This window comes from Chrysochloris asiatica, unplaced genomic scaffold, assembly GCF_000296735.1.
Source record: "Chrysochloris asiatica unplaced genomic scaffold, ChrAsi1.0 scaffold00123, whole genome shotgun sequence".
NCBI classification, from domain to species: Eukaryota; Metazoa; Chordata; class Mammalia; order Afrosoricida; family Chrysochloridae; genus Chrysochloris; species Chrysochloris asiatica.
In genome coordinates, this window is record NW_006408641.1 from 9,478,589 (window position 1) to 9,494,574 (window position 15,986).

Consider the following 15,986-nt stretch of genomic DNA (forward strand, 5'->3'; position numbering starts at 1 on the left):
ATGCTCTTCCTTTTTGTTTTTCTAACTCCAGGTCTTTGCATATCTCATTGTAATACTTTGTCTTCTCAAGCTGTCCTTTCTGTTCAGCTCTTTTACTTCATCATTTCTTCCATTCTCTTTTTCTACTCTAAATTCAAAAGCAAGATCCAGGGTCTCTGCTGACATCCACTTTGGTCTTTTCTTTCTTTTCCTGTCTTTTTAATGACCTTTTGCTTTCTTCACATATGATGGTATTTATCTCATCTGGTCTCTGGTCATTGTTGTTGTCCGGTACAGTGACTCTGTGTTTTCCTCCATCTTCTTTTGATGCTTTCTGTATCATTCAATATTTCACCCTTAGAATCCTTCAATATTACAAGTTGAAGCTTGAATTGTTTCTTCAGTTCCCACAGCTTGACAAATGCTGAGCATGTTCTTCCATTTTGGTTTTCTAACTCCAAATCTTTGCACACTTCCTCATAATATTTGACTTTGTCTTCTAGAGCTGCCTTTTGAAATATTTTATTCTGTTCTTTTACTTTCTCATTTCCTCCATTTACTTTAGCATCTTTATACTAGAAAGCAAGTTTCAAAGTCTCTTCTGACATCCATTTTGGTTTTTACCTTCTTTCTTGTGTTGTTAATGACCTTTCACTTTCTTCCTGTATGATAGTCTTGATGTCAACCCGCAACTCTTCTGGTCTTTAATCTTTTAGTGTCTAATGTATCAAATCTGTTCTTCAGATGATCCCTAAATTCAAGTGGGATTTATTCAAGGTCATATTTTTGCTCTCCTAGACTTGTTTTCATTTTCTTCAACTTCAGCCTGATTTTGCATATGAGCAATTGATGGTCTGTTCCCCAGTTTTGGCCGATGATATGGAGCTTCTCCACCGTCTCTCCACAAGCTGTAGTCAATTTGATTTCTGCATATTCCTTTTGGTGAAGTCCATATGTATAGTTGTCATTTATGTTGTTTACAAAATGTATTTCCAATGAATAATTCATTGATCTTACAAAACTCTATCATGAGCTCTCCAGCATCGTTTCTATCACCAGGACTACATTTTCCAACTATTGATCCTTCCTGTTTATTTCCAACTTTTGTATTACAATCACCAGTAATTATCAATTTCAGATTGAAAAAGTTGGTAGAATTCTTCAATTTCATTATCACTGGCTTTAGTAGTTGGTGTGTAAATTTGAATAATAGTGGTATTAACTATTCTTCCTTGTAGGCATATGGATGTTATTCTATCACAGACAGTGGTGTACTTGAAGACAGATTTTGAAATGTTCTTTTTGATGATGAACATGATGCCATTCTTCTTCAATGTGTCATTCCAGGTATAGTAAACCATGGAATTGTCAGATTCAAAACAGCCAATACCAGTCCATTTCAGCTCACTTGTTGCTGTTGTTAGGTGCCATCAAGTTGGTACCGACTCATATCAACCCTCTGCATAACAGAACGAAACACTGCCTGGTCCTGTGCCAACCTCACAATTGTTGCTATGCTTGAGCCCACTGATGCTGCCACTTTGCCAATCCGTCTCATTAGGGTCTTCTTCTTTTTCTCTGACCCTCCACCTCACCACACATGATATCCTTTTCCAGTGACTGGTCCCTCCTGATAATACGTCCAAAATATGAGAGACAAGGTTTGGCCATCCTGGCCTCCAAGGAGCACTCTAGCTGCACTTCTTCCAACACAGATCTGTTGGTTCTTTTGGCAGTCCATCAGCTCACTAATGGTCTCTAAAGTTAGGTGAGATATACTCAAGTTTGTATTTTAATTTTCTTCAGCTTCAGGCTGGACTTGCATATGAGCAATTAATAGTTTATTCCACAATCGGCCTCTGACCTTGTTTTGGCCAACAATACCGAGCTTTTTCATCATCTCTTTCTACAGATGTAGTCAATCTGTTTCCTGTTTATTCCATCTAGTGAGGTCTACAGGTATAGTCACCATTTATATTGTTGAAAAATGATATCTGCAATGAAGTTGTTGGTTTTTGCAAAACTCTATCACGTAAACTCCAGCATCATTTCTATCACCAAGGCTATGTGTTCTAACTACTAATCCCTCTTGTTTGTTTCCAACTTTGGCATTCCAATCACTGGCAATTATTAATGTATATTGACCAATTTCAGACTGAAGAAGTTAGTAAAACTCCTCAATTTCATCATCATTGGCTTTGGTGGTTAGTGCATAAATTTGAATAACAGTTATATTAACTAATCTTTCTTGTACAGTTGTTGTTAAGTGCTGTCAAGTTGGTTTTGCCACATAGCAACCGTATATGTGGTGTGGCTGGTGGGTTTGAACTGTTGACCTTGCAGTTAGCATTGTAGTGCTTATTCTACAGCACTACATCAGGATAGCTATTATCCTTATCATGAATAGCATTGTATTTCACGACTGTTCTTGTTAAGTGCCATTGAGTCAATTCTGACCCATAGCGACCTTCTATAGAGTTTCCAAGGAACAGCTAGTGAGCTTGAACCACTGACTTTGCAGTTCAAATGACTTTGCAGTCTGATGCATTAGCCCATAGCGCCACACCAGGACTCCTAGATCTTAAAATATTCTGACCATGAAATTAGCAACTGCTGACATAGTAAACCATGTGATTTTCTATTTAAAATGGTCAATCCCTATCCATTTCAGCTTTCTAATGCCTAGGATATCAATCTTTATGCATTCCATTTCATTTTTAACAACTTTCCATTTTCCTAGGTTCAATCTTCTTAGTGGAGCTTATAGATGTATAAATTTAGAGAGATTTATCTCAAGGAAATGGTTCATGCAATTCTAAAGGCTCACAAGTTCCAAGTCCATGGGTCAAATGTCAGGCTTCCCCTGACTCATGTAGCAGTAGGAGCTGATGAACCCAAGATCAGCAGGTCAGACAACAGGAGTCTGTCTGTGGAAGCAAAGGACTTCAAGGTTGGTAGCTAGGATGTCAGACTGCTGACTCACAGGCTGCCAGACACTAATGAGTTCCAGGATTGGCAGGTACTATGGCAGGTGGCTGCCTCAAGTACAAAGAACTGGAGGTCAGATGATGATAAGCCACATGCAGGAACACAACGAAGTCCTGGTGGATAAACACTGGACTGCTAATCACAAGGTTGGCAGTTCAAACCCACTGCTCTTTGCTATGAGTCAGAATTGACTCGGTGGCATTTAACAACAGCAATTGGTCACAAAAACCCTCCCAGCCCTTCTGAGCCATGTCCCTGCCCTCTCCCAGCACGCAACCACCTCTGCCTTCCCAGACTTCACTCTAAGTCCTCTATCCAATGAGCATCCTCTCATGTAGGGAGTACAGTGTGGTGTAGAGTATGACGTGTCTTGGGACTTGACCTCTGACCCTTCCTTCTTCCAATATCAATGCTCCTTAAATGTCTTCTCATGTAAACACTCAGCTTGACTCATGGGCTCCACTCTCATAGAGTGCTGGCTGAAGCTTTGATGGGGTTGGCACAACGGGAGTGATTTAAAAGTCAAATCAGTGGGGCCTGGAACATTCCATTCCTGAATTAAGCACTCTCTAACCAGGGCATGCAAGTGCAGTGTCTGCAGCATGAGGGGCCTAGGAAGGGTGAGGTTGGAAGAGTCAGGGCTGCTGGGTTGGCAGGGACACCAACCTAACATTTCTTAAAGAAGTGACGATGGCTAGGCCTCTTTTGCTGGACAGAAGGGAAGCAAGCATTTACGAAGTGCGTATTGTGTAGTGTAGGAGTCCTGGTGTGGCGCTGGAAGTTAAAACGCTGGACTGCAAAGTCACTTTGAACCACAAGGTTGGCAGTTCAAGCTCACCAGCCACTCCTCAGAAACCCTATACAGGGTCGCTATGTGTTGGAACAGACTTGATGTCACTTAACAACAACAACATTGTGTACTGTGTAGTGTACATTCTGACATTCGTACTCTTCCTGGCCGGCCTGTGACATAGGTATTTGGAGTTCCACTTTTTAGATGAGTAACCCAAGCTCAGGGAAGTTTAGTTAATGGTCCAAAGTCACACCAGTCTACTTTAAGTCCAAATGTCTGACTTGGAAGCCAGCATCCTTGTCACTAGTCACAGTGATCCATCACCCACTCCACCCTCTCTTTCCATCATCTTACTAGTTTACTCCTGCACCCCCTCCTCTTCTACTGCCCTCAGACACATTCTTCCTCCCTCTCTCTCAGTTCTAATCTCATTCCCACCTGCCCCCCATTCACCCACAGTGATTTGAGGGGTCACTTACAAGTAGACAGAGTGTGTGGTCAGAATCACTCAGGGTCCACCACAGTTAGCTGTCAGAATTCTGGGGTCTTTCATGGAGAAACCCCAAGTTTTATGCTCTATAGGAATCCAAGCAATTAAGACCCCCTGACCAGAAGAACCCTGGGGATGCCATATTGAAGCATTCAGCTACTAATTGAAAAGTTGGAAGTTCAAACCCATATGTGGAACATGAGCTGCAATCTGTTTCCATAAAGATTACAGCCTTGGACTCCCCATGGGGCGTTCTACTCTAACCTATAACTATGAGTCAGAATCAACCAAGCTGCAATGGGTTTCATTTTCTGGGTTTTAACCAGAGGATCTTTTCATGTGCATCATCTTGGTGGCAAGGAATAGAATTTGTACATGGCAGCAAGTAAGTGGTTTGTGGGTTGACCTGGCTGAGTCTCTGACTAGGTGGTTGTACAGCTAAGTCTTCCAGGTGATGGTCCTATGTAAGGGAGAAGGTGGGGATGCTGCACCAGGCCTCTGGGTTCAGACAGTTACAAGGGCCTTGAGGTCCATGAATGATCATGTCCTTCATCACTCCAGGAGGCCTAAACAAATCCCAACTCATGACGACCACATATGTTTCCAACAGTCAATTTCACAGCAGTAGATCACCAGGTCTTATTTTGGATGACCTCGAATGAACTTGAATCTCCAACCTTTGGTTAGCTGCCTAGCATTTAACCATTAGCACCATCTAGGAACTCTTTCAGGCCATCTTACTATATTGTACTTCTCTACTTTTAGTTAAAAAACAAAAAAGTAGCTTACATTGCTTTAGCCACCAGGCCACCGTCAGAGCCCTCGATTGGCTGTCTCACAGTGCCACATCTCCTTCACCTGATGGTGCTGGCATCCTCTGGCTTCTACTAGCCTATTTCCTAGCTGCCCACCCAGTGTGAATAGAACAAAACCCTGCTGATTGTACTGAACGACCATGATCCACTTCCCACCTAAATGACTGAATTCATTGTGGAAAGGTTACTGATTCCTTTGCCAAGTGAAAGAGTTGGCAAATTATTCATGGGGGCTATGGCACTGCAGGTTAATACGCTGGACTACAAGGTGGGTTTGAACCGCAAGGTCAGAGGTTCAAGCTCACCAGCCACTCCTCAGAAATCCTATACAGGGTTGCTATGAGTTGGAACTCAACGCTACGAGTTGTTAAGACGACACGTAACAACAACAGCAGCATGAACCTTTGGAGTCCTGATGTGGCACTGTGAGATAAAGCACTGGACCACAAGGTCAATTTAAACCGCAAGCTTTGTCTGTTCAAACTCACCATTCACTACTTGAAAACCCTATACAGGATCAGAATCAACTCAATGGCACTTAAAAACAACAACAAGAAGAAACCTTACAAAAGGATGTTCTAAAGCAATACTTTGGCAATTATTGTTGTGTTGTTAAATGCTGTCGAGTCAGTTCCAACCCATAGCGACCCTGTATAGGGTTTCCGAGGACCAGCTGGTGAGCTTGAACTGCTGACCTTGCAGTTCAAAAGGCTCTGCAGTCTGGCACATTAAATCACAGCACCACACAACTGAATCCATGAATCTGTACTTGGAATATATTTTTCTACCTTTTTTAATGAAAGAAAACTTTGGTCTCTATTCTCTTTCATTTTGATTTCCCCAAAATAATTGGCAGATGAGCTCCTAGTGCCAACTTTAGGAGTCTCTTCCTCTGTCATTCAGTGTGTGCGTATGTGTGTGCATGGGGTGGGAGGGTGTACATGCATGTGTGCCTCTGTTTAAACTTCATCCTGATTTTAAGTCATGGGCCATTAATAGTGTCTGACTGCAAAATTAAGGAGCCACTAAATATTATACTATTTATAAGTAATCTGTTGTTGCCCAAGGCATTGAGCTACTTAATGAAGCCTCGAATTAATGTGTAACTTAAAAAATAGATCATTGTACAAATATAGGCTACCAGCAGCATAACTTTAGCTTTTTTATTTGCTTCAGTACTTGCATGTAAGGTAAGGAAAGAAATGAATGAATGCAAATGACAACACATACAATATATTGAGCCAGATGTTGTGCATTACCTCTTTGGGTTGTCCTAATAGCCCTATAATAGAGATACTACTTAATTGTTGTTAAGTGCCATTGAGTCATTTCTGACTGATGGTGACCCTTTATAGGGTTTCCAAAGAGCAGCTGGTGAGGTTGAACCGCCAACCTTGCAATTCAAACTGGCCTTGCAGTCCAATGCATTAACCTGCAACACCACACCAGGACTGCTTAATGGACACTACTTAATAGACACTATTACTATTCCCACTTTACAGATAAAGAAACTGAGACTTAAAAAGATTCCTATTAACAAAAAAAGAGATTCCTATAACTAGCCCACCAGTGTCATGCAGCTAGAGAATGGTGTCATGGAATTAAAATCCAAGTTCAGGAAACTTTTTTTTAGTTGTTGTGGAAAGTACGCATAACAAAACATACACCAATTCAACAATTTCTACATATACAATTCCGTGACATCAATTATATTCTTCAAGTTCTGGCACCATTTTCCCATCTTTTTCCCAATTGCTTCGCCCCCATGAACATAAACTCACTACCTTGTACATTTCCTATCTGGCCTTTCAAGTTGCTGTGTTCAGTTTGATCCTATATCGATAGTTCTTTAAAAGAACAGGATGCTCAAGGCAAACATTCTTTACTAAAGTAGCATAAGCACTGGACTGCTAATCGCAAGGTCTGTAGTTCAAACCCAACAGCCACTCCTTGGAAACCCTCTGAGGGTTGCTATGAGTCTGAACTGACTTGGCGGCACATAACACCTACCTTGTTTGGCTCCAAGAAGACTTCAGGGGATCCAAGTACATGACTGTAATCTCTAGGGTAGAAAGAGGGAGGCAAAGGATGGCTCTATGTAAATTGTTCAAATGCAAGCCTGGCGTCTGTTTGCCTAACCTGCTGTTGGGAGATTTTGATTAGGTAAAGAATGAAGAGAGCTCTAGTGAAAGATGGAAGGAGAACCATACGGGTTTCCTGCTAAAACAAGTGGCTCTTGAGTTGGTGGTGACTCCATCCATGTGTCAGAGTAGACCTGTGCTCCACGGGGTTTTCGGTGGCTGAGTTTTCAGAAGTAGAGATCCCTTGAAGTGTATTAACTTTTTGTACCTCTCATCCTTAGGAAAGGGAGATAGACAGGCAAGCTGTAGGTGCTGACTGAGCTTTCTATGCCTTGTGGCCCAAGAGCTGCAGTGAGTGCTGATGAGAGTGATATGGGGAAAGCCCAGTTCAGGGCATGCTAAGTGAATGTTTGTTTCTAAAGTATATCCAAGCCAGACACATCAAAACTGCTTCAGTCTTGTCTAGATGGAACTGGTGAAGAAAGATGGGGATAAGATTCTTATGATTCAATAGTCAGTAATTGTTATCATGACTAATAGACGTTTTGTAACAAAAACAGAGGAGTTAGAGGAGTAATTAATCCTACAGTCCAGAAACAAAGGACCCTAGGACCACCAAGGGAGAAGAACACAAGTGAAATGCAGGACCTTATCCAGAGAAGCAGCGACACCAGAGATGGAGACAGAGACGGGGACATGGGGAAAGAGAAAGCATCTGAGGACTCTAGATTCATCAGAAGAGTGGGACTAAGAGATGGTGGCCAGGAGGCAGACTTGCAGAGTGTGTCCTTTTGATGGTATAAATTATTATATATGTTTGAGTGTTTGTTTGTTTGTTTGTTTGTTTTAAAAAAGCTACAGTGAATAGAGAGAAATATTGTTAACTGATGGTCCATGGAGGGGATTCTAATCATTGTAATGAAACAAGATGTATGATTTGTTGAATGTAAAACTGATTATCTGCCCTGTAAACTTTCACTCAATCCCCAATAAAAACCTTAAATAAAGAAATAAAATCTGAGAAGTAAAAAAAAAAAAACTGCTTTGGGCCTTTATTCAGGGGAAATTCTGTCCCGTTCAAGCTGGGCTACCTTTAGTAGTAACCACATAGCAAGGCTGGTTCTGTGCAGTCACGTACAAAGGGTTCACTCCCATAGCCTGGAGTGCAACAGACAGAGGCTCTGTTCCGTGGGCTACTCTTGACCACCTGTGCTCACATCTACAGCACCAGGTGAGCGGGCTGACTCCCTAAATGGGAGTGCCCCGCCCTGCACCTCTCTTTGAGATCTGTCTGCCCTCCTCTATGCTTTGTCTATCTTTCCCAAGCCCAGGACCCTGCTCTTAGAACTGTCCAGCCAACAATCTACTGACCTCTAGGATAAGCTGCCCACCAAGGTCCTCCTGGGGGATCTGCATGACTGCCCAGGCCCCTGCAGAACCAGAACACTGCTTTGGCCACTCAGCTGGAGATCAGAGCTTAAGAGGCCCGGCTGGAGAACTGGGCCTCACCGCCATGTTTGGCCTCGAAGCACTTACATTCCTGATGTTCACAGCCGGTTAATAAAAATAAGCCAAGGGCCTAAGGAGGCCTACACTGGAGTGGGAACTTTTTCTTGCTTCAAAGTGATTCCAAGTTTCAGACAAAAGTAATATTAAAGGTATAAAAGTGTCGATACTCTCAGAGACCACGTAGGATAGAGTAGAACTCCCCACAGCGTTTCCAAGATCCTGTGGGCTAAAGCACTGGACCACAAGGCTGGTTTGAACCACAATGTTGGCAGTTCAAACTTACCAGCCATTTCTTAGAAAGCCCATATTGGGTCACTATGAGTCGGAACCGACTTGACAGCACTTAACAAAAACAATATTTACAGAAGTGGACCACCACATCTTTTTCTCCTGTAGGACAGTTGATGGGTTCAAACCATCAACCTTTTAGTTAGTTAGCAGCTGAGTGCTTAAGCACTGTACCACCAGGATGACTTGAATCAGAATTGACTTGATGGCAATGAATTTGCTTTTTGTTTGTTTTTAAATGGATCAAGTCTCTGCTGTGAACTTAGAGGTCTTGAAAGGAACAGTAACTAGCTCATGGTGTACACAAGGGTCAGAATCCTGTCTCCGTCCTAACCCACTCTCCAGTGGCAGTTGTTAAGTGCCACCCAGTGAATTCCCACTCAGAGTGACCCTTATAGGATTTCCAAGGAGCAGTTGGTGAGATTGAACCGCTAACCTTGTGGCTTACAGTCCAGTACTGATCCTACAGTGCCACACTAGAGGCAATTGTTGTTGTTGCTGTGAAGTGCCGTCAAGTCGTGCCGACCCATAGCCACCCTGCATAGTAGATAGTTATTTTTATTACCAACAATCTGTGGAAAGAATCTCACTGTGTTGTTATCTCATTTTAATAATGCCATTGAGTGCATCGGTGGTTAAGTGGTAGAATTCTCACCTTCCATGTGGCTATTTGAGTCCTGGTGTGATGCTGTAAAATAAGCACTGCACTGGTAATGGCATAGTTGGCAGTTCAAACCCACCAGCCACTTTTGGAAACCCTATGCAGGTTTCTTATGAGTCAGAACAAATCCAGCAGGACATAACAACATGTGATGATACGGGTTTGATTCCCAGCCAGTACAATGCATGTGCAGCTGCCTCCCATCTGTTAGTGGAAGCTTGTGTGTTGCTATGAGACTGAACAGGTTTCAGCAGAACTTCCAGACTAAGACGAAGTTCTGGTGATCTACTTCTAAAACTCAGCTTGTAAAAGCCCAATGGATCACAATGATCTGGTTCCTAGCTAATCATGAGGACAACACAGGACTAGGTAGCATTTCATTCCTTTGTGCATGGGATCACTATCAGGAAGGGGCCAACTCAACAGCAGCTACCAACAACAACAGCTACCAACAACAGCTATCAACAAAAACAGCTACCAACAACAGCTATCAACAACAACAGCTACCAACAACAGCTACCAACAACAACAGCTACCAACAACAACAGCTACCAACAACAACAGCTACCAACAACAGCAGCTTTGAGTGCTTAATATGTGCTTGTCTGTTTGAAATGCTTCACATACTGTTGTTCTTAAGTGCTGTCAAGTTAGTTCTGACTTATAGCAACCTGGTGTAGGGTTTCCAAGGAGCAACTGGTAGGTTTGAACCACCAATCCTGTGGTTTTAAGTTCAGTGCTTATCCTTCAGTGCCACACCTGACCTCTTTAATCCTCATGATAAAACCCTGTGAGCCAGCAGTTAGCATCACCCCCACTTTCCAGGTGAGGATATGGAATGCAGTAAAGTGGGTTACTTCATTTGGCTCTTATACCCATAGTCCTTATGACTCCCAGAAAACAACTTTTTCCTGGTGGGTCTGTGTAAGAAAAGGTGGGAGAAGATGCTGACAGGATGATATGATACAGTTGTGACTGTTAACAGAGTTCACTGTGATTGTAAAAACTTGAAACTCTAGCATGTGCTTAAAAGGAGCCATCTCCGAAGTAGGAGGGGGATCTCACTGCCATCAAAGAAAAGCTAGGAGTGGAGCATGTCCTTTGAACTTCTTCAACTCAGGGACAGAAAGCTGTGACACTGAAGGAATGGCAGAGAATCAGCTGCAGCAGGATCAAGATCCAGGGAGCAAGTAAAGCTAATAACGTTGGGCAGGAGGCGAGCTTGCAGAGTGGGGTACCTGCAGGCACTAAAACACAGAACCAGAGCTGAGTGCCTTCAGGCTGAGGCTTATGATGGAGTGGTAGGCCCTATGGGCATTTATCTGCAGCCCTAGAAGAGCTTTGGAACATTGCCTGAGCAGCAGAGAGGCATGGCAGAGGAGACGCCGTCTGACTGGAAGAACTGTACCCTGAACATTTCTGACCCTGAATTGTAATGTGTTAACTTTCCTAATAAACACCATAACTGTGAGTATGGTGTCTGAGTTCTGTGTAGCCATTGAGCAGATGAGAAGTAGCGAGTACGGTGAGAGGGATAGTTGGTGCCATTTTGTTGCATGGAGGCACAGACAGGGTAAGTCATTTTCCCACAGTGAGTTGTGGATTAACTGGAATCAGACATAGCAGTCTAACCACAGATCTTCTCTCTTAGCCCCAGCACTGTACAACCGCTGCAAAAGCCTCTTACTTGTAAGGCCAGAGGATATACTTGGTTCTTTATATTAGCAGAGAGCAAAATAAAACTTGATTTCATGAAGGGAAAGTTAGTGTCAGCAACAGAGAGCCCTCAAAAGGTAGTACCATATCCCAACAAGGTGATGATGGTAGTTCCGTAGAGCCTGCTGCCTTTGGGTCAGTGTCTCTGAGCTGCCAGGCACACATGGTGGGCAGAATTCAGTGGAGCTTCCAGATAACACACACAAGGAAGAAAGAGAAATGGAACACTTCCAAATTGTTAGCTACTGAAAACTTTATGAATAACAGTGAAACATTATCTGATATAGTACCAGAAGATGAGCCCTTCAGGTTGGAAGGCACTTAAAACTCAACTGGGGAAGAGCTGCCTTTTCAAAGTAGAGTTGACCTTAATGATGTAGATGGAGCAAAGCTTTCAAGACCTTCATTTGCTGATGGGACATGACTCAAAATGAGAAGAAACAGCTGCAAACATCCATTGGTAACTGGAACGTGAATTATGAAGTAATGAATCTAAGAAAATTGGAAGTCTTTGAAAATGAAATGGAATGCATAAAAATCAATATCCCAGGCATTAGTGAGTTGAAATGGACAGGCACTGGCCATTTTGATTTGGACAGTCATGGTTTACTATGCCAGGAACAACACATTGAAGATGAGTTGTTTCACATTCATCATCAAAAAGAACATTTCAAGATCTACCTTGAAGTACAATGCTCTCTGTTATAGAATAATACCCATACACCTACAAGAAACACCAGTTAATAACATGATTATTCTAATTTATGCACAAACCATTAAAGTCAGTGATGATGAAACTGAAAAAGTCTACCAACTTTTTCAGTCTGAAATTGATCAAGCATGCAGTCAAAATGCAATGATAATTACAGGTGATTGGAATGTGAACATTGGAAATGAACAGGAAGGATCATATATGGCCTTGGTGATAGGAACAATGCTGGAGATTGTATATAGTATTTTGAAAAATATTATTAATGTTTAGTAATTGCAAATATCTTTTTTCCCCCCACAGGATAAAACATGACTATACACATGGACCTCACCATATGGAATACATAAGAATCAAATTGACTACATCTGTGGCAAGAGACAATGAAGAAACTCAATAGCATCAGCCAAAACAAGGCCAAGAACCAGCTTTGGAACAGACCATCAATTGCTCAAATGAAAGTTCAGGTTGAAGCTGAAGGAAATTAAAGCAACTCCATGAGAATCAAAGCATGACCTTGAACAAATCCCACCTGGACTTAGAGACAATCTCAAGAGCAGATTTTATGATGCACTAGACACTGATGACTGAAAACTAATTGTGGGATGGCATCAAGAGTATCATACACAAAGACAGCAAAACATCATTTAAAAGTCAGGAAATAAAGAAACTATCAAAATGGATGTCTGAAGAGACTCTGAAGCTGCTCTTAAATGTAGAGAAGTTAAAGCAACTGAAAGAAATGATGAAAAGAGCTGAACAGAAAATTTGAAAGGGCAGGTTGAGAAGACAAAGTTTGCTCTTGAATGTAGTGAAGTTGTTGTCGTTGTTGTGCTATGCAGTCGGTTCTGACATATAGTGAGCCTGCATACGGTTTCCGAAGCTATAGATATTTACTGGAGCAGAAAGCCTCATCTTTGTCCCGCAGAACAGCTGGTAGTTTTGAACTGCTCACTTTGAGGTTAGCAGCATGACTCATAACCACTATGCTACCAGAGCTCCTTAGAGACGTTAAGGCAACGGGAAGAAATGATGAAAAGAGCTGAACAGGAAATTTCAAAGGGCAGCTTGAGAAGACAAAGTAAAGTATTGTAATGAAATGTGCAAAGACCTGGAGTTAGAAAACAGAAAGGGAAGAACACACTTGGCACTCTCAAACTGACAGAACTGAAGAAAGAATTCAAGCCTTGAGTTGCCACATTGAAGGATTCTATGGGCAAAATACTGAATAACACAGGAACTATCAAAAGAAGATAGAAGAAGTACACAGAGACAATATACCAAAAAGAACTCATTTCATGAGGTACCACATGATTAAGAACCAGTGATATTGAAGGAAGAAGACCAAACTGCTCTGAAGGCACTGGTGACAAACAAGGCTTCAGACATTGATGAAATACAAATTGAAATGTTTCAACAAACTGCCGCAGCGCTGTAGGAAATCACTCATCTTTGTCAAGAAATTTGGAAGACAGCTACACAGCCAACCAATTGGAAGAGATCCATATTTATGCCCATGCCAAAGAAAGGTAACCCAGTAGAATGTGCAAATCATCTAGCAATATCATTAATAGTACATGTAAGTAAAATTTTGCTGAAGATCATTAAAAAATGGTTGCAGCAGTACATCTACAGGGAGCTGCCAGAAATTGAAACTGAATTCGGAAGAGAACGTGGAGTGATGGATATCATTGCCAATATCAGATGGATCTTGGCTGAAAGCACAGAATATCAGAAAGATGTTTACTTGTGCTTTGTTGACTATTCAAAGGCATTTGACTATGTGGATCATAACAAACTATGGATAACATTATGAAGAATGGATACTCTAGAACAGTTAAACGTGTTCATGAGGAACCTGTACGTAGAACAAGGGGATACCAGATTGTCTAAAATCAGGAAAGGTTGAATCCTTTGACCACCCTAATTCAATCCATGTGCTGAGCATATAATTTGAGAAACTAGATTGTATGAAGAATGTGGCTTCAGGATGAGAGGAGGGTTTATTAACATCATGTGATACACAGATGACATAACTTTACTTGCTGGAAGGGAAGAGGACTTGAAGTACTTGCTGATGAAGATTAATGACTATAGCCTTCGGTATGGATTGCACCTCAATGTAAGGAAAACAAAATTCCTTACCACTGGGCCAATAAATAATATGATAAATGGAGAAAAGATTGAAGTTGTCAAAGACTTGATTTTGCTTAGATCCACAATCAATGAAAGCAGGGGTCAAGAAATCAAACCATGAATTGCATTAGGGAAATCTGTTGCAAAAGACCTAACTTTAAGTGTTAAAGAGAAAGTTGTCAGTTCGAGGACTGAGATGTGCCTGGCCCAAGCCACGATATTTTCAACTTTCAACATGAAAGATATCTCAACTTTCATATGCATGTGAAAGTTGGACAATAAATAAAGACGACCACAGGAAAATTGATGCAGGTCCAAAGGGGTGTGCGCAGGCCCGGAGAGCTCGGGGCTCTCTTATGCAGCCTCACCGCGCTCCCCGCCCACACCCGCACCTACTTCCACCACCGCTGCAGCTCCAGGGACCTAGACACCGGTCCTGAGTCCCCGGGCAATTTCTGGTGGGTCAGCGGTGTGTGGGACCCGCCCGGCTTCAAACCAGCTGCGTCATGAGGTCCCTGCCGTACTTTGCCACAGCCGGGTGGTGCGGCTCCAAACAGTTAATTTTCCTTAACAAGTAGTCTATAATCTTCCAGCTGATGTGAACCCCTGGCACATATTATGGTTGGGCCAGTGTTGAAAGTGGAGATGTGCATAAGATGGTGATGAGCATAGGATGGAACTCATACTACAAGAATATGAAAAACTAGGCCATTCACACCTTCAAAGAGGACTTTTATGGGGAGATCCTCAATGTGGCCATTATTGGCTACCTGAGACCAGCAAAGAACTTGGATTCTTTAAAGTCACTTATTTCAGCCATTCAGGGTGATATTGAGCAAGCTAAGAAACAGCTAGATTTTACCAGAACATTTGAATCTCAAAGAAGACAGTTTCTTCCAGGCTTCCAAAAGCAAAATACTGAATGACCACCGCTGAAAATCATCTTATTTATTCATTCACTGTTTTCTAGTATTTCGCTGTTCATAACCATGCAGAATCACCTTGGTGGTTTTTTTTTTAAACAATCACTTCCCTACAGCTGTGAGTTAAACCATACAATGTTGTTATTTCATTATGCTTCAACTGTTTAAACCCATCATGCCACATACTAAACAGATTCATTTTAAAAATCAAGGTTCTTTATTATGTTAATGAAAACTCAAATCTTTTCAAATTGTCCCACTAGAAAGGTCTTATATTCTTAGGATGAAACTAAATGTGTGTAAGTATGGATGCAAGGACAAATCACTAGTTTGAAATAAGAAGGGTAATTTTCATGGTAAAATCTCAGTACTGGTACATCATGTGCTTGTTTTATAGAGAGGGCTTACTTATGGAAGCAATGATGAAAACAGCCTTGGTAGTTTATTATAACCCTATGGGGAAAAGTCCTTATTTATATTTTTGAAATTGTGCATTTAATTAGTCGTTTCCTTCATAAGTTCAAATTATTGAACCCTTAACATTTTTTTTATAAGCCTGTCTCAATTCTAAGGGCTTTTGACTTCCTCCTTTCATGTTGATTGTTTAAGCCAAAAATGAATCTTTCTTGATCTATAGGTCTCATTTTTGTGTTTGACAACACTTTTCTCCCTTTTAAAAGTAGACATTCTTCAGGAGAACAAACAAGATGGCGGATAGGGTGCACGTGTAGCAGAGAGCTCTGCCAACAACAACACAGAATACCCGACCAAGCAGGCTCAGGGGATGGTCCCAGAACTCTGAACCACATATAAAGGAATACTTAAAAGGTTGGAAGGCTCACAGCTGGGGGAATTTGTGGCAGAAGCAAGAAATCTATTGCTTTCTAGTCCGGGAGTC